This window comes from Phascolarctos cinereus, unplaced genomic scaffold (assembly GCF_003287225.1).
Source record: "Phascolarctos cinereus isolate Bilbo 61053 unplaced genomic scaffold, phaCin_HiC Scaffold_1;HRSCAF=81, whole genome shotgun sequence".
NCBI classification, from domain to species: Eukaryota; Metazoa; Chordata; class Mammalia; order Diprotodontia; family Phascolarctidae; genus Phascolarctos; species Phascolarctos cinereus.
The window spans coordinates 54,761,389-54,774,683 of record NW_027555514.1 but is presented as its reverse complement, the minus strand read 5'-3'; the positions used below and the strand labels follow the sequence as shown (position 1 = coordinate 54,774,683).

The 13,295-nt window shown below is 37.6% G+C and overlaps 1 protein-coding gene across 3 annotated transcripts in view; it reads left to right on the top strand.

Annotated features, from left to right (window-relative positions):
• Positions 1-13,295, top strand: part of TRDMT1 (tRNA aspartic acid methyltransferase 1) — a 63,717-nt gene that overhangs the window by 33,215 nt on the left and 17,207 nt on the right. The gene's annotated exons all lie outside the window — the stretch shown is intronic.

The following is a 13,295-nucleotide window of genomic DNA, read 5'->3' as shown; positions in this document are numbered from 1 at the left end:
AGAGCATTTTTTAATATGGCTTTTGATTTCTTCCTTTGAAAACTGCCTATATATGCTTTGATCATTATGAATTGGGGAATGGCTCTTACGTTTTAAAATTTGAATCAGTTCCCAGTATAGCTTAGAAATGAAACAGCTGCAAAGACTTTCCCCCATTTATCTGCTTCTCTTCCAATTTTTAACTGCTTTGGTTTTGTTTGTGCAAAAACTTTTACATTTATATTTTAAATTTTATGGAATCAAAAATATCCATTTTACCTTCTGTGAGTCTCTCTATCCTTTGGTTGTGAATTTGTCCCTTCTCCAAAAATCTGACAAGTAATTTCTTCCTTGTTCTTCTGATTTCTTTATATTGTCACACTTTATGTCTAAGTTATGTACTCATTTGGAGCTTGTCTTGGTATAGATTGTAAGATGTTAGTCTATATTTAGTTTCTACCAGACTGTTTTCTATTTTTACTCATAACGTTTGTTATAGTTAAAGATCTGGTACTGCTAGGCCACCTTCCTTACCACTTCCCCCCCCCCATTATTTCCCTTTAGTTTCTTGACCTTTTGTTTTTCCAAATGAATTTTGTTATTATTTTTTCAAGTAATCCTTTAGTAGTTTGATTGGTATGGCACTGAAAATGTAAATTAATTTAGGTAGTATTGTCATTTTATTATATTGGTTTGGCCTACCCAGGAGTAATTAATATTTTTTCAATTATTTAGATTTATCTTTATTTGTGTAATGAGTGTTTTGTAGACTTGTGTATTTTGGCAGGTGGACTTCCAACTATTTGCTATGTTGTGTAGTTATTTTAAATGGAACTTACCTTTCTATTTTTCCTTGCTAGTTTTTGTTGGTAACTCAAATGCTGCATTGTGGGTGATAAAAATGTATTTAATTTTTCTGTGTTTTTGTGAGGTTTCAATCCACTAATACATGGTGAATTTTGGTAAAAGTGCTGTGCACAGCTGGGAACATATATACTCCTTTCTATTCTCATTCAGTGGTTTCAAGAGGTCTATTATATCAATATTTTAAAAAATTCTATTCAAGTTCTTAGCTTCTTGTTTATTTTTTTGTTAGATTTTTCTAAATCTGAAAGGAGCACATTGAAGCCCCCATTATTATAGTTTTACTGTCTATTTCTCCCTGTAACTTATTTAACTTTTCCTTTAAGTATTTAGATGCTATGTCATTTGGTGCAAATATATTTAGTATTGGTATTATTTCATTGTCTTTGTTACTTCAGCAATATGTTGTTTTCCCTGTTATCTCTTTTAATTCACTTTTTGCTTTGGCATTGTTTGATACTGTGATTGCTGCCCTTGCATTTTTGCTTCAGCTGAAGCATAGTAAATTTTACTCCTGCCCCTTATTTTTAACTTTGTGTGAATCTTTATGCTTCACTTGTGCTGCTTGTAAACACATTGCTGGCTTCTGTTTCCTAATCTGTTCTACTATCTTCTTCCATTTCATGAGTCCATACCATTCACATTCAGTGTGATTGTGTGTTTCCCTTCATCTTATTATGCTTTTCTTTCTCTTTGGTGATGAGAGGAGTGTGCTTAGCATCAATGCATGTTCCAAGTTTGATGCAGTTTGCATCTGCTCAATTGCTCTTCTTCTCTTTCCCTCCCCTAGAGCTAGATCATAGGTTCTTATCCTTTCTTTCTTTCCCTTTAAATCCTTCTTTTTGGATCCGCTCTATGTAGTTAGGAGTTTGTTTTGCTTAGGATTGACCCCTTCCTCAGTCTGCCTTCCCTCTTATTTCTGCTTTTCCCCTTTCCCTCCTGTTTCACCCTTTTGAATGAAATGTATTTCGTAGCCAACAATATGGATATTGTTTTCCTCCTTAGGCCATTTCAGATGAAAGTAGGGTTCACTCACTCTCCCCTCATCCCTTCCTCTCAAAAGTCGTCTTCTTGTGCTCCATGATTAGTTCCCTCTTTCTTCTCCCTGTTCCCTAATGTATTCCATCCCCTTCTCTTTATTTTGTTATCTTAAGGTCATTAAAACATATTAAAAACCACTCCCAGGCCCTCTGGATTATTGGACTCCTACAACCACCGATGATGATGGGATCCTGAGGGAACATCTTCCCATATGTTACACGTTAGAATGTAAGCAGTTTATCCTTGTTTAGTCCCTTATGATCATCCATTCATATTTGCCTTTTATATTATTCTAGACTCCTGTGTTTTTATTTTAAAGGTTCTACCAGCTCTGGTCTTTTCATTAGAAATGTTTGGCAATCCTCTGTTTCATTAAAGGTTCATTTTCCTCCCTGTAGGATCATATTCTGTTTTGCTGGCTGCGTTATTCGTGGTTGTAATCCTACTTGTCTTTATTGCCTTCTGAAATAACACATTACAAACTGTCTTCTTTGTAGTGTGCCTTCCATTGCTCTCTAACCATGCTTATTTCCTTGTTGTGTTTGATGTATTCCTACGTGTAATTCTATGTGTAGATATGTGTTTTCAGTTGTTCTTTGCTCATTTCAGATGTGAGTGAGGGCCCTCTGATATTGGCTCTGTCTCCATCTCTGGAGATGAATCTCAAGGGGTGTCAGTGGTGACTCTGGATAGAATGTTGGGGATGTCACAGTTTCTGGGTCTGTGCTGTTCCACAGTGCTCTGGGCCCTGTCATTCCCAAAACTTCAAAGGCCTGCACCTACACCTATCCTCCCTGTTTTTTTTAAGGGGGTCAGGGGGCCCGGGGTAACGGTTGCTTCTGGACAGAGTCTTGTTTCTGACTAGTCTCTGGTGATAATGACATAATGTTTGTCTGCACTGATGCTGGCTTTGTTTGGCAGGCCCCCTTTCCTATTGCATATAGGTTTCTGGCTAACTTTTTTGTACAGTTCTAGAAGTCACTTACTGTAGTTTCTCATTGGTTTTCTTGATCATTATTCAGTCAGGTGTGAATTTCAGGGTTTTGCTGGATTAGCTATATGGCTGCTGAATGGTCTGTCTGTGTTCGGTCAGCCATATTAATCGAAAGTCAAGATACATAAAACTTCATTGGTTGGAGGTGACATTGGGACGAGGAGTTGATGAAGAGTCCAGACAAGAGAAAATTGGGGCTTGAATTAGGGATAGGCTGGATGTGAGCCTTGAGAGGGCAAAGGGCTCAGAGAGGAGGACATGGCTTTGACACAGTAACCAGTCAGAAAGACAGCAGGAGAGTAAAAACTATGATAGTATGAAAATGAAGAAATAAAGTATATTTTTTCTCTGAGGTTCTTTCCTTTCATTGATACCTGTAGTAGAGGACCTTTCCTTAGGACATCTTAAGATGAGGTCTGAAATCTTCAAAGCAATAATGAGAAACTTTAAGCCTAGAGAAGAGAAGGCATGTGGGAGAGTGGGTCTGGGACTAATTCAAAGTAGATTTGTGTTTCTCAGAGATATAAAAGGGTGATAATTTAATTACACTTTGCCACAAGCATTTTATTATTTACTATGACATGAATATGAAAGAAATACTCCTTAAGAACATCTGTATTAAGCTATCTATAGTCATATGAAAAAATGCTCAAAATCACTATTGATCAGAGAAATGCAAATTAGGTACCACCTCATATCTATCAGAGTGGTTAATATGACAAAAAAGGAAAATGTTGGATATTGGAGGGGATGTGGGAAAACTGATGCACTGAATCATTCTGGAGAACAGTTTGGAACTAAGCGCAAAGGGCTATAATACTGTGCATGCTCTTTGAGCCAGTAATGCCACTGCTAGGTCTGTATCCCAAAGACATAAAAAAGGGGGAAATTACCTATTTGTACAAAAATATTCATAGCAACTGTTTTTGTGGTGTCTAAAAATTGGAAATCAAAGGGATGCCCACCAATTTAGGGAATGTCTAAACAGGCTGTGGTATATTATTATAATGGAATATTATTGTGCTGTAAGAAATGACAAGCAGGATGATTTCAGAAAAACCTGGAAAGACTAATATGAACTGATGCACAGTGAACCAGGAGGAAGTTGTACATAGTAACAGCAGTATTGTAGGAAGAATTGTGAATGACTTAGCTATTCTCAGCAATACAATAATCAAAGACAATCCTAAAGGACTAAGGATGAAGCTTACTATTCATCCACCTGTAGAGAAAGAACTAATATTGATTGAATACAGACTAAAGCATGCTGTTTTTCACTTTCTTTCATTTTCTTTTATTTAAATCTTTGAATTGCACAAAATGACTAACATGTAAACATTTTACATAATTGTACATGTATAAACTTTATCTGATTGCTTAGTGTCTCATGGAATGGGGAAGGGAGGGATAGAATTTGGAACTAAAAATTTTAAATAAAAATTTAAAAAAATTTAAAAAAAATATGTATTGATGCTCAATGTTCCAGATGATTTCTTTTCTAGAATAGAAAAATTAAATCTTTCACCCTAAATATTCTAAATATTCAATTTTTCCTGTAAACCATCTTTAGTGGAAATTCTAGAATTTTGTTTTATAGTTTTTATACAAATATAGACTGGTTCATTAGTTCCACACTTCTTCATATGAAGCATTTTCAAGATCTGTGCAGTGAAAACCTAATGTTAGCTAATTTTTCTTTTGTCCATTACATTATTTTAAAAGGTTTTTTTTCTGTAAATTAGACAGCCTCTTTAACTTAAGTGGGAATCTGTCAAACTTCCTAAGAAGCATGAAGAAGGAAGATTTGCATTTGTATCCTTTGAAATGTTATTGGAATGTAGACAGTCCCTGGTTCTTTATATTTCTTAGAAAAGGTTTGCCACGTGATAATCATTTGAAGCTGAACTGTACAATGGCTCTATTATGCAGTTTAATTATTACTAATTAATCTTTGTTCACTTGAACTTTGCTGATGGATGAATGGAATCTAATAATGTAGGAAATCAGTTTTCATGGTTTAGCTAGGCATCAGAATTTGTGTAGTTTATTGGGATATATTTAAACCTACCCAGTTTGAGGTGCCTTTTCTAGATTGATTCTTTTATGGCTTGAATAATATTTCTCTTGGGGAGAGGTTGACTTAGGTTCCTTCCTTATGTAAATGCAGAGGGTTAATAAGTCCAATTTCATCCTCCTCCCCTACCATGATGCTAAATGCAAAAGTACTTGGTGTGACTCTCAGAATTGCTACTCCCAGCAGGGTAGGATAAGAAAGGTATGAAGGTAAGGAAGCAAGATGAATTCTTGCCATCTTTAGTTGAAACTTCAAATGTATGTTTCTCATAAAAACATTGCCATAGATGATGGTTGTCTTATTAAAACAATATCAATTAATACCATGCTTCAAGTAAATAATGGGTTAAGAATAGTGTTGTGGATTCTTCTGGGCACTCACCATTTTTTATATTTACAATATTGTTTTTATAGGAAAATGAAACATTAGTACATGTCAACAATTAAAAAAAATTAATTAATGGCTTAATACAGGATCTATCCTGGGCCTTCTGTTTTCCTACTGGAGCCCAGTATGGCTTATTCTCTCTCCTGATCTTCTGTCCTGAATCAACAATTGCCTTGTGCACCTCTCCTGTAGGCAAACTCGGCATGTCCAAACAGAACTCATCATCTTTTCCTCCTAACCCTCTCCTCTTCTGAGCTTCCCTGTTACTGGTCAGGGAAACAGCGTTTTCTTAGTGCCAGCCAACCTTTCAACCTCAGTGTCGTCACTTCTCACTCTCACTTACCCCACGTATCCAGTCTAGTGTTAAATCATTGTGTTTCTACCTTCACGACATCTCTTGTACATGTCTGCCATCTTTGCATTTTTGCAGACACCATCCTAGCACAGGTTCTTGTTACCTCTCTCCTGGATTATTGCCATAGACTTCTAATTGGTGTCCCTGCCTCCAGTTTCTCCCTTCTCCAGGTTATCCTCCACTCATCTGCCAAAATGGTTTTCCTAAAGTTTAGCTTGCCTAGGATAGGTCCGAGGTGAGCTTGAACCCTTGGCCTCCTGGCTCTTTGTCATGCTGCTTCCCTTCGAAGTTGCATAGAAAAGCAAAAGACATCTTAACCCAAAAAATATTAGTCTCCACTCACTCAACCATCATTTTTGCTTAACACTTGCCTCTCATCCCAGTGAGGCTTCCAAGGAGAACTATTTGAATATCAAAGAATGATAAGAGAGAGGCTTGATAAAACTGATGAAGCCCTCAAATATGACCATGCTTAAAAAGTCAGATGACAAGTGAAGGATGTCCTATCATGCAAACATATCATCTTATTGGAAAAAGTTTGCCCAGCAGAAATCAACTTTTGGTATATTCTTGGTTTCTTCTAAGAATTAATGCATAGTTGCAAGTATAACCTAAATTTTGCTAAATGTAAGATAAAAATACCATACCATGAAATCACAAGTTCAGTCTTGATTCCTGTCAGATAAATTAAACTTTTCATAATCTTTATTTTCATTTCTAAAGTAAAGTTCTCATCAAATCCTTTTTCCATTACTATTTGCTGTGATGTATTGGTCCCTGTTTAAGTGAATTTGTTGTGAGCTAGGGGTGTTAGAAACCCTGAAATGCAAGGGTACAGTGTAGGAAGTCTGCCTTGAAAGAATTTGACTGCTCAAGCCTTCTTTCAGTCCAAGTAGCAAGTTTATTATGACACTGGTTGGGTGGGCGAGATTCTTAGTGAGATGCACATTTGTGACACCAATACAAGTGGGCCAGATTTTAAGAATCTGTGTGTTTGATGAGGATGAGACTGATACTTTTATAGGGAAAAATCCTGTGGGAAGATCTGGATGGAATCTAGAAGTGGTAAGTAGTCTGGGGTGGTCTAGAGGCAAAAGAGGAAGGACTAGGCTGGATTTAGGGGCCATAATGAAAGAACAGTTGAAAGGATTATATTGGGATGGGCTATGCCTTAGGTGAATGCCAGGGATCTGGGCTGCTGAAATTTGTGGGAAAGTTCAAGGACGTTTTTTAGAGGTTCAGGACCTATACCCCATCAGATTCACTTAATTTTAAATGATGTATTTAATCAATGATATTCTTAGATAACAAAGACTTCCTGAATTTCACCAACTTTTAACAAAATCTGTTTCCTTTTTCTTGCAATACAGTGTATAATAAACACAGACATACGTACATATGTGCATATATATGTTCATCTATGTATGCCCACACATATATTTATAGAAGTAAATTCCCTTACCTTTTTTTTCACTAGTATCATTTTCTGATACTTTGGTAATTTTTGTTACTTAAAATATGCCATATCAGAGAATTGTCTGTTGGACTTCCATTGGTAGTGATCTCCCCAATGTTTCTAACCTTACCTCAGTTTACCTCTCTTTCCAAAGAGGTAGTGTAAGGATAAGGGAATAGGACATAGGACCTGGAAGTAATCTTGGGATTCTGGAACATGCCAGACAGCAACTCAACCTTGAGAGAGCCCAGAACGATTTAGACTTAGGGTGACTGACTCAGGGCTGGGCCAAATCCACAGGGTACCTGCCAGTAAACTAATCCTGTACCACTTCCATGGAGTTCCTCCACAGCAAGCTGTTGTGTTTCCTGCCAAGAAGCCTCCAGGGGCCAGGCAGAGACACAACCAGAAGCAGTAGCTGTGTTGGACTCTCATCATGTCAGTGTAATTATTAGCTTATTTTCCTAGAGACTTACTGGAAAGATTTATGGTGCTTTTATTCCCATTCTCACAAAGTCCCATAAAAATTTGTGTCTCCACCACTTTTGCTAACAGCTTTGTAATGTCTGGCCCTGTGCCCTTCTTTTCCTTTCCCTGTAATCCCTGCTGTGTTGCCTTCCTCTTAGTTTGACATCTTTTATCTTTCTCTTCTTTACTGCTTCTCCAACTGTCCTGTATTCCCAATTTATATTTTGCTAAGTACTGGCTTTTTGTAGCTCTCAAAAATACATATGGAAGTGTCAGAGTTTCAGCATCTTCATTCATAGTGGGCTCGTTTGTATGAGGTGTTTTTTCCCTCCTTGCTAGTATTTTTGATGGGATATCGCCTGCGTGAAGGCATGTTCTGTGCTTTTATCTTTAAGCCAGTTTCAACTTACCTTTCCAGTCTGTTTTCACAGGGCTTCCCTTTCGCTTGGTGCATTTTACATTCCAGCTGGGATATACCACTGGTATTGTACTTGCTCATCCTATCTCCATGCATTTTGCATATTCCACCTCCCACACCTGTAATTAAATTTCCCCTGCATACTTCCTTATCTCCATATATTGAAATCTTTTTCTTTCTTTGAGCCCTACCCAGTTGTCCCCTCCTCAAGGAATGCTGGCTGATTCCTCCTCCTAGAAGTGTTTCCTTGCTGAAATCTATTGTGTTATTGTTTGGCTACTCACGCACCTACTAATTTCCTATTATATGTTACAGTTATTTGTGTACATACATCACCCAACCTCCCCTGCTCAACATACACATTATTTAAGATGAGATGCTCCTTGAAGACAAGGATACCCTTCATCTTGGCATTGGCTGCTCTGCCTGGTTTCAACTCCATGGAGCAAGATGCTGTTTGGCATGTCCTTCTCCAGCTTATTTTACAGACAGGAAAGTGAGGCAAAGAGGGTTAAGCATCTTGACCATGGTCACAGCTAGTAAGTGTCTGAGGCCAGATTTGAACTCGGGAAGATGAGTCTTCCTGATTCTAGGCCAGTACTCTCTCCACTGTGCTACCCAGCTGCCCAATAAATGATTATTGGATTGGATTTGTATCCTCATCTTTCTAACAGTGCTTTTCAAATAGGTGTTGAATGAATGCTTGTTGAATTTAATTGTTGAATTATGTAAGCTTTTTACTTCTGTATCTGAAATCCATATTTCATAAAATTGTCATAGATAGAATTTAGAGCTGTGTGGATACATTAGAGATCATCTGCTCCAGTATTGAAGATGAGGAAACAGAACACCCAGAGAGATGTAGCATTTATTTGTTCAGGGTCACGTCTGTTGTAGAGGTGCTCTACATGTACGGCTCTAGTTTTCTCACTAGGAGCCAAGATTCTTCCCTCTGTGCAGTGCAGAAACCACATAGTTCCAGAACACTAAGTGTAAGTGAAGGAGCCTAAATAGGAAGGAGAGAAGAGGGCACAGGGCCTCTGCTTGGGGCATATGCAGTGATGGTAGCTGATAGCAGAAAGAGGGCAGAGCTGCTTATATCATATTTTGCTTCTGTATCTTCTACCAAGGGAAACACCCTTTCCCTGGAAATGACAGAACACAAATGACTAACGGGGAGTTGACACTCGGATAAGTGAGGGAATAAGTTAGAGACCACCTAGTGACCCTGGTTAATGCAAGTTGCCAGACAGGTAAATTTTAACCTTGTGTCCTGAGAATTGTCAAGTGATTGCTGAGCCTCTGAAAGTAATATTTTAAAGCTCATGGAAAATGGGAGAGGTGTGCTACAAGACAAATGTTTTCCAGCTTTTCAAAAAAAGGGAAGAGAACAGAGCCTGTAAACTATCTATAGACCAGTGAACTGGACTTTGATTCCTGAGGAAATTTTAGAATGGCTCAGTAAAGAGTGAGTTATTAAAAATCTAGAAAGGGATGTGGTGATTGCAAAGAGTCAGCATGGCTTCACCAAGAACAAGTCGTGCCAGATCATCTTCTTTTCCTTTTCTGATAGTACTGTGGGAACTAGTAGATGAGGGGAATGTTCTGGATAGCGTTTGCTTACATTTTAGCAAAGCTTACACTTATGTCTTTCATACTATTCTCATGGAGAAGTTAGAGTCTAGCTATGGATTAGATCAGGAGTTCTTGACCTTGTGTATTTTATTTTGTATGTTTAAAAACATTCTAAGAAGGGTTCATAGGCTTCATCAGACTGCTAAAGGAGTCCACGGCACAAAAAAGTTTTGGAACCCTAAGTTTAGATGCTAGTACAGTCAGATGTATTCAGGACTTGTTGGATGGCCACATTGAAAGTATGATTTCTATTTCAGATTTATTGGTTCAACATTCAGTTGAGTACCCCAGGAAGCTACTTGGCCCTGTGTTGTTGACACATTTTTAAAATGTGTAAACATTTTTGTTAACGTCAGTATTTTTGTTAATGAATTGAATAAAGTCTTGGAAGGTGTGCTCATCACATTTGCAGACAACACGAAGTGGGGAGGCATAGCGAACGTACTGTATGACAGGATCCAGAAGATTCTTGAAGTGTTAGAGGATGGGGCTAAATCAAATGCGATGACGTTTAAAAGGAGTAAATGTAAAGTCTTACATGGGCACAAAAAATCAACCTCGCAAGTGTAAGATAGGAACGTGGTCAGATTACAAACGTTTTGAAAAGGATGTGAGGATTTTAGTGAATTATAAGCTCCGTTAAAGTCAGCAATATAATGTGGGAACCAAAAAAGCATTATACAGACTTGGGCTGCATCAAAAGAAGTTTAACTTTTTGAAATAGGAAAGTGGCAGTCCTTTGTACTCTGGCCTTGTCAGACTACTCTAGAATATTGTGTTCAGTTTAAAAGTACTCTGACAAGCTGGAAGGTGTCCATAGGAGGGCAGCCAGAATGTGAAGAGCCTTGAGTCCATGGAATATCAGGTCCAGCTGAAAGACCTGAGGATTTTGTTTGGAGAAGACAAGACTCAGGATGGGAAGAGAGAGGGAAGGTTATGATAACTGTCTTCAAGAATTGGATGAGCAGTCATATAGAAGAGGGATTACAATTATGGGCAGAATCAGGAACCCAAATGGAAATTGCAGAGACAAACTGAGGCTGGATTTCAATAGAACGTAAGCTCCCTGAGCCGGGATTGTGTCTTTTTTTTTTGTCTTTCTAGCTCTAGCACCTAGCACACTCTTTGGTGGTCTTTAAGCAGAGGCTGGAGGGTTACTGGTGAGGTATGAGGTAGCAGGGATTCCTTTTGGGTATAAATTGCATTAAATGGCTGCAGAGGTCCCTTCCAGGTGTCAGATTCTGTGATTCTTTGATTCAATGCTTTGGGACTGTGTGAGGATCGTGAAATTATCATATTTTTGAAAGAATTAGCAAATCTTGAAATACATTTCCTTGATTACTTTTTGGTTTGACTTTTAACCATGCTGGATTTTAAAGGAAATTAAATCTGTGTATTTGGTGCTTTTATAATAACCCTGTAAAAGAACTTCTTAATATCTGCACAGATATCTACATATCTACTTAATATCTTCTTTTTAAAAGAAACAAGAATGATGCTTGGCTAATCCTGATAGGGAAGTTTCAGCAATGATTTTTAAATTCAGATTGCTTGAAAAGTATTTATGTGGTCTTTGCTACCTCCATTTCTTTTAAAAGTCATATTGTACTTTACAGAATAGCATGAATGTCTATTTTTAGCAATTGTTTGTGTTAGTCTCACACTAGATGTCAGTGTTAGCATACCTGGGTAGCTATTACAGGTGTGATTATGATGAGGTCATCCAGGTGTTACTTCTGTAGTGAGGTGCAGTGATGATTTGTAACTGGGCAGCCCCCATTTATAAGTATGTATGTTGCTCAATTGGTATGTGATTTAATTCAACAAGTATTTATTAAGCACCTATTGTGTGCTCAGCTAGGGGGGCTAGGTGATATAATAGAGCCCTGGTCCTGGAGTCAGGAAGACTCATCTCCCTGAGTCCAAATCTGGCCTCAGACACTTACTAGCTGTGTGACCCTGAGCAAGTCACTTAACCTTGTTTACATCAGTTTCCTCATCTGTAAAAATGAGCTGGAGAAGGACCAGAAGCAAAACCACTCCAATATCTTTGCCAAGAAAACCCCAGATAGGGCCAACAAGAGTCAGATGTGACTGAAATGATTAAACAACAACAGTATGCTCAGTATGGTGGCTGTATTAGGTGCTAGAGAAGAGAATAAGGTTGGGGAAGAGAGATGTCAAACATACTTCAGAAAATTCCCATATGGCTGGTTTATCTTTACAAACTTTAAGCTTCATCTTAAAGAGATCTTTAACTTTTAAAAGAGATCTTTGATTTCATATTGAAGCTTATCAGTGCTGTAAGCCAATTCTTTGATAAAAAGGGTGGCATCGCTTATGTCTTGTCATATCTATTTCTTATTACAAAATATTTTTTAAAAGTTATGTAGTAGATCTTGATTTGCCAACATTTTTTATGTGTCTCTTATCAATGCTATTACTGATCTGGTCACTGCTGCAAGAATCTTCTTTACTAGAGTTGTTTGTTTTTTAACATAAAATACTCTTTTGGGAATTTTTGTCATTAGCTAATCTTAGAGTCACATACACAGGAAGACATAGAGTTAATTCTTGATTGTTGAATAGATTAAGTGTCACAGGGTAGATTTCCAGCCCCACTGAAAAAGACAAAGATCACATATCACCTGGTATCAGGCAAATTAGAATACCTAAGGGAGTGAAAATACCTAAGTGATATTGAAAACTGAATATTTTCTTTTGAAATTATTTTAAATTTATTCCATAAAAAGTTTAATGCAAGGTCCAATTAAGTCATTAGTGATAATCTTGCACTGAGTTTAATTCTTGAAATAAGTTTCAGGAAGAAAAATCTTTTTGTGGTACTAATTTTCTTTGAGTCTTTGAGTACGAATTTTCTGCTTCTTTGGCCATGGTTAGTTTTCTTGGTTATTGCTGCAGGATGTCTCCTGACTGCCTTTTTAACTGAGATAAGATCAATACCTGCAAAATAAGGGTTTTTTTTTTTAAAGGAAAGTAATAGATACCCTCACAACCAGCTTTAAATTAAAATGAGAGGCAGCAACCTAAGATACATAAATAACAATGTTATGCTTTCCAATGAAAGGCGTATACAAAGCAAATGGAACCCCGATTTTTGAGCAGAGCACCCAGGGACCACCTCAGACCATTGTTCCCCTTTTCTTCTCAGTACTTATTCACTGTTGTTCTCTAAACATGGTTGTATTCTGAATATGTTGTTTTCTCAGGCCTGCTTTCTTGGTGGTATGCTCTTTTGAATTTGGTTCCAAGGTGCCTCTGACTTCTAGCTGCTTCTAGATAATTCAAATTGGTCTGAGATATGAGATCATCATGAAATGATGTTTATAGTGGAAATGTCAAAAATGATATGATTTGGTCCTTTCATTAGGAGGTCCATTTGATAGGATGTCCATTTGGACAAAGATTTCACAGTTAGCATACAAATAGGCAAGTTTTGTTTGCTAAGTTGCCATAGCCAAAGAGTTAGTTATCAATTGGCCAGTATATTGATGTACTTAGCTGAGGTGGTCCTTGGAAAGTAGGTTCAGTCTGTTGCTGGGACCACACCTGAAGCTCTCCCAGCATAATAGATGGAACTTTCCTGAGCTCATACGTTACTGG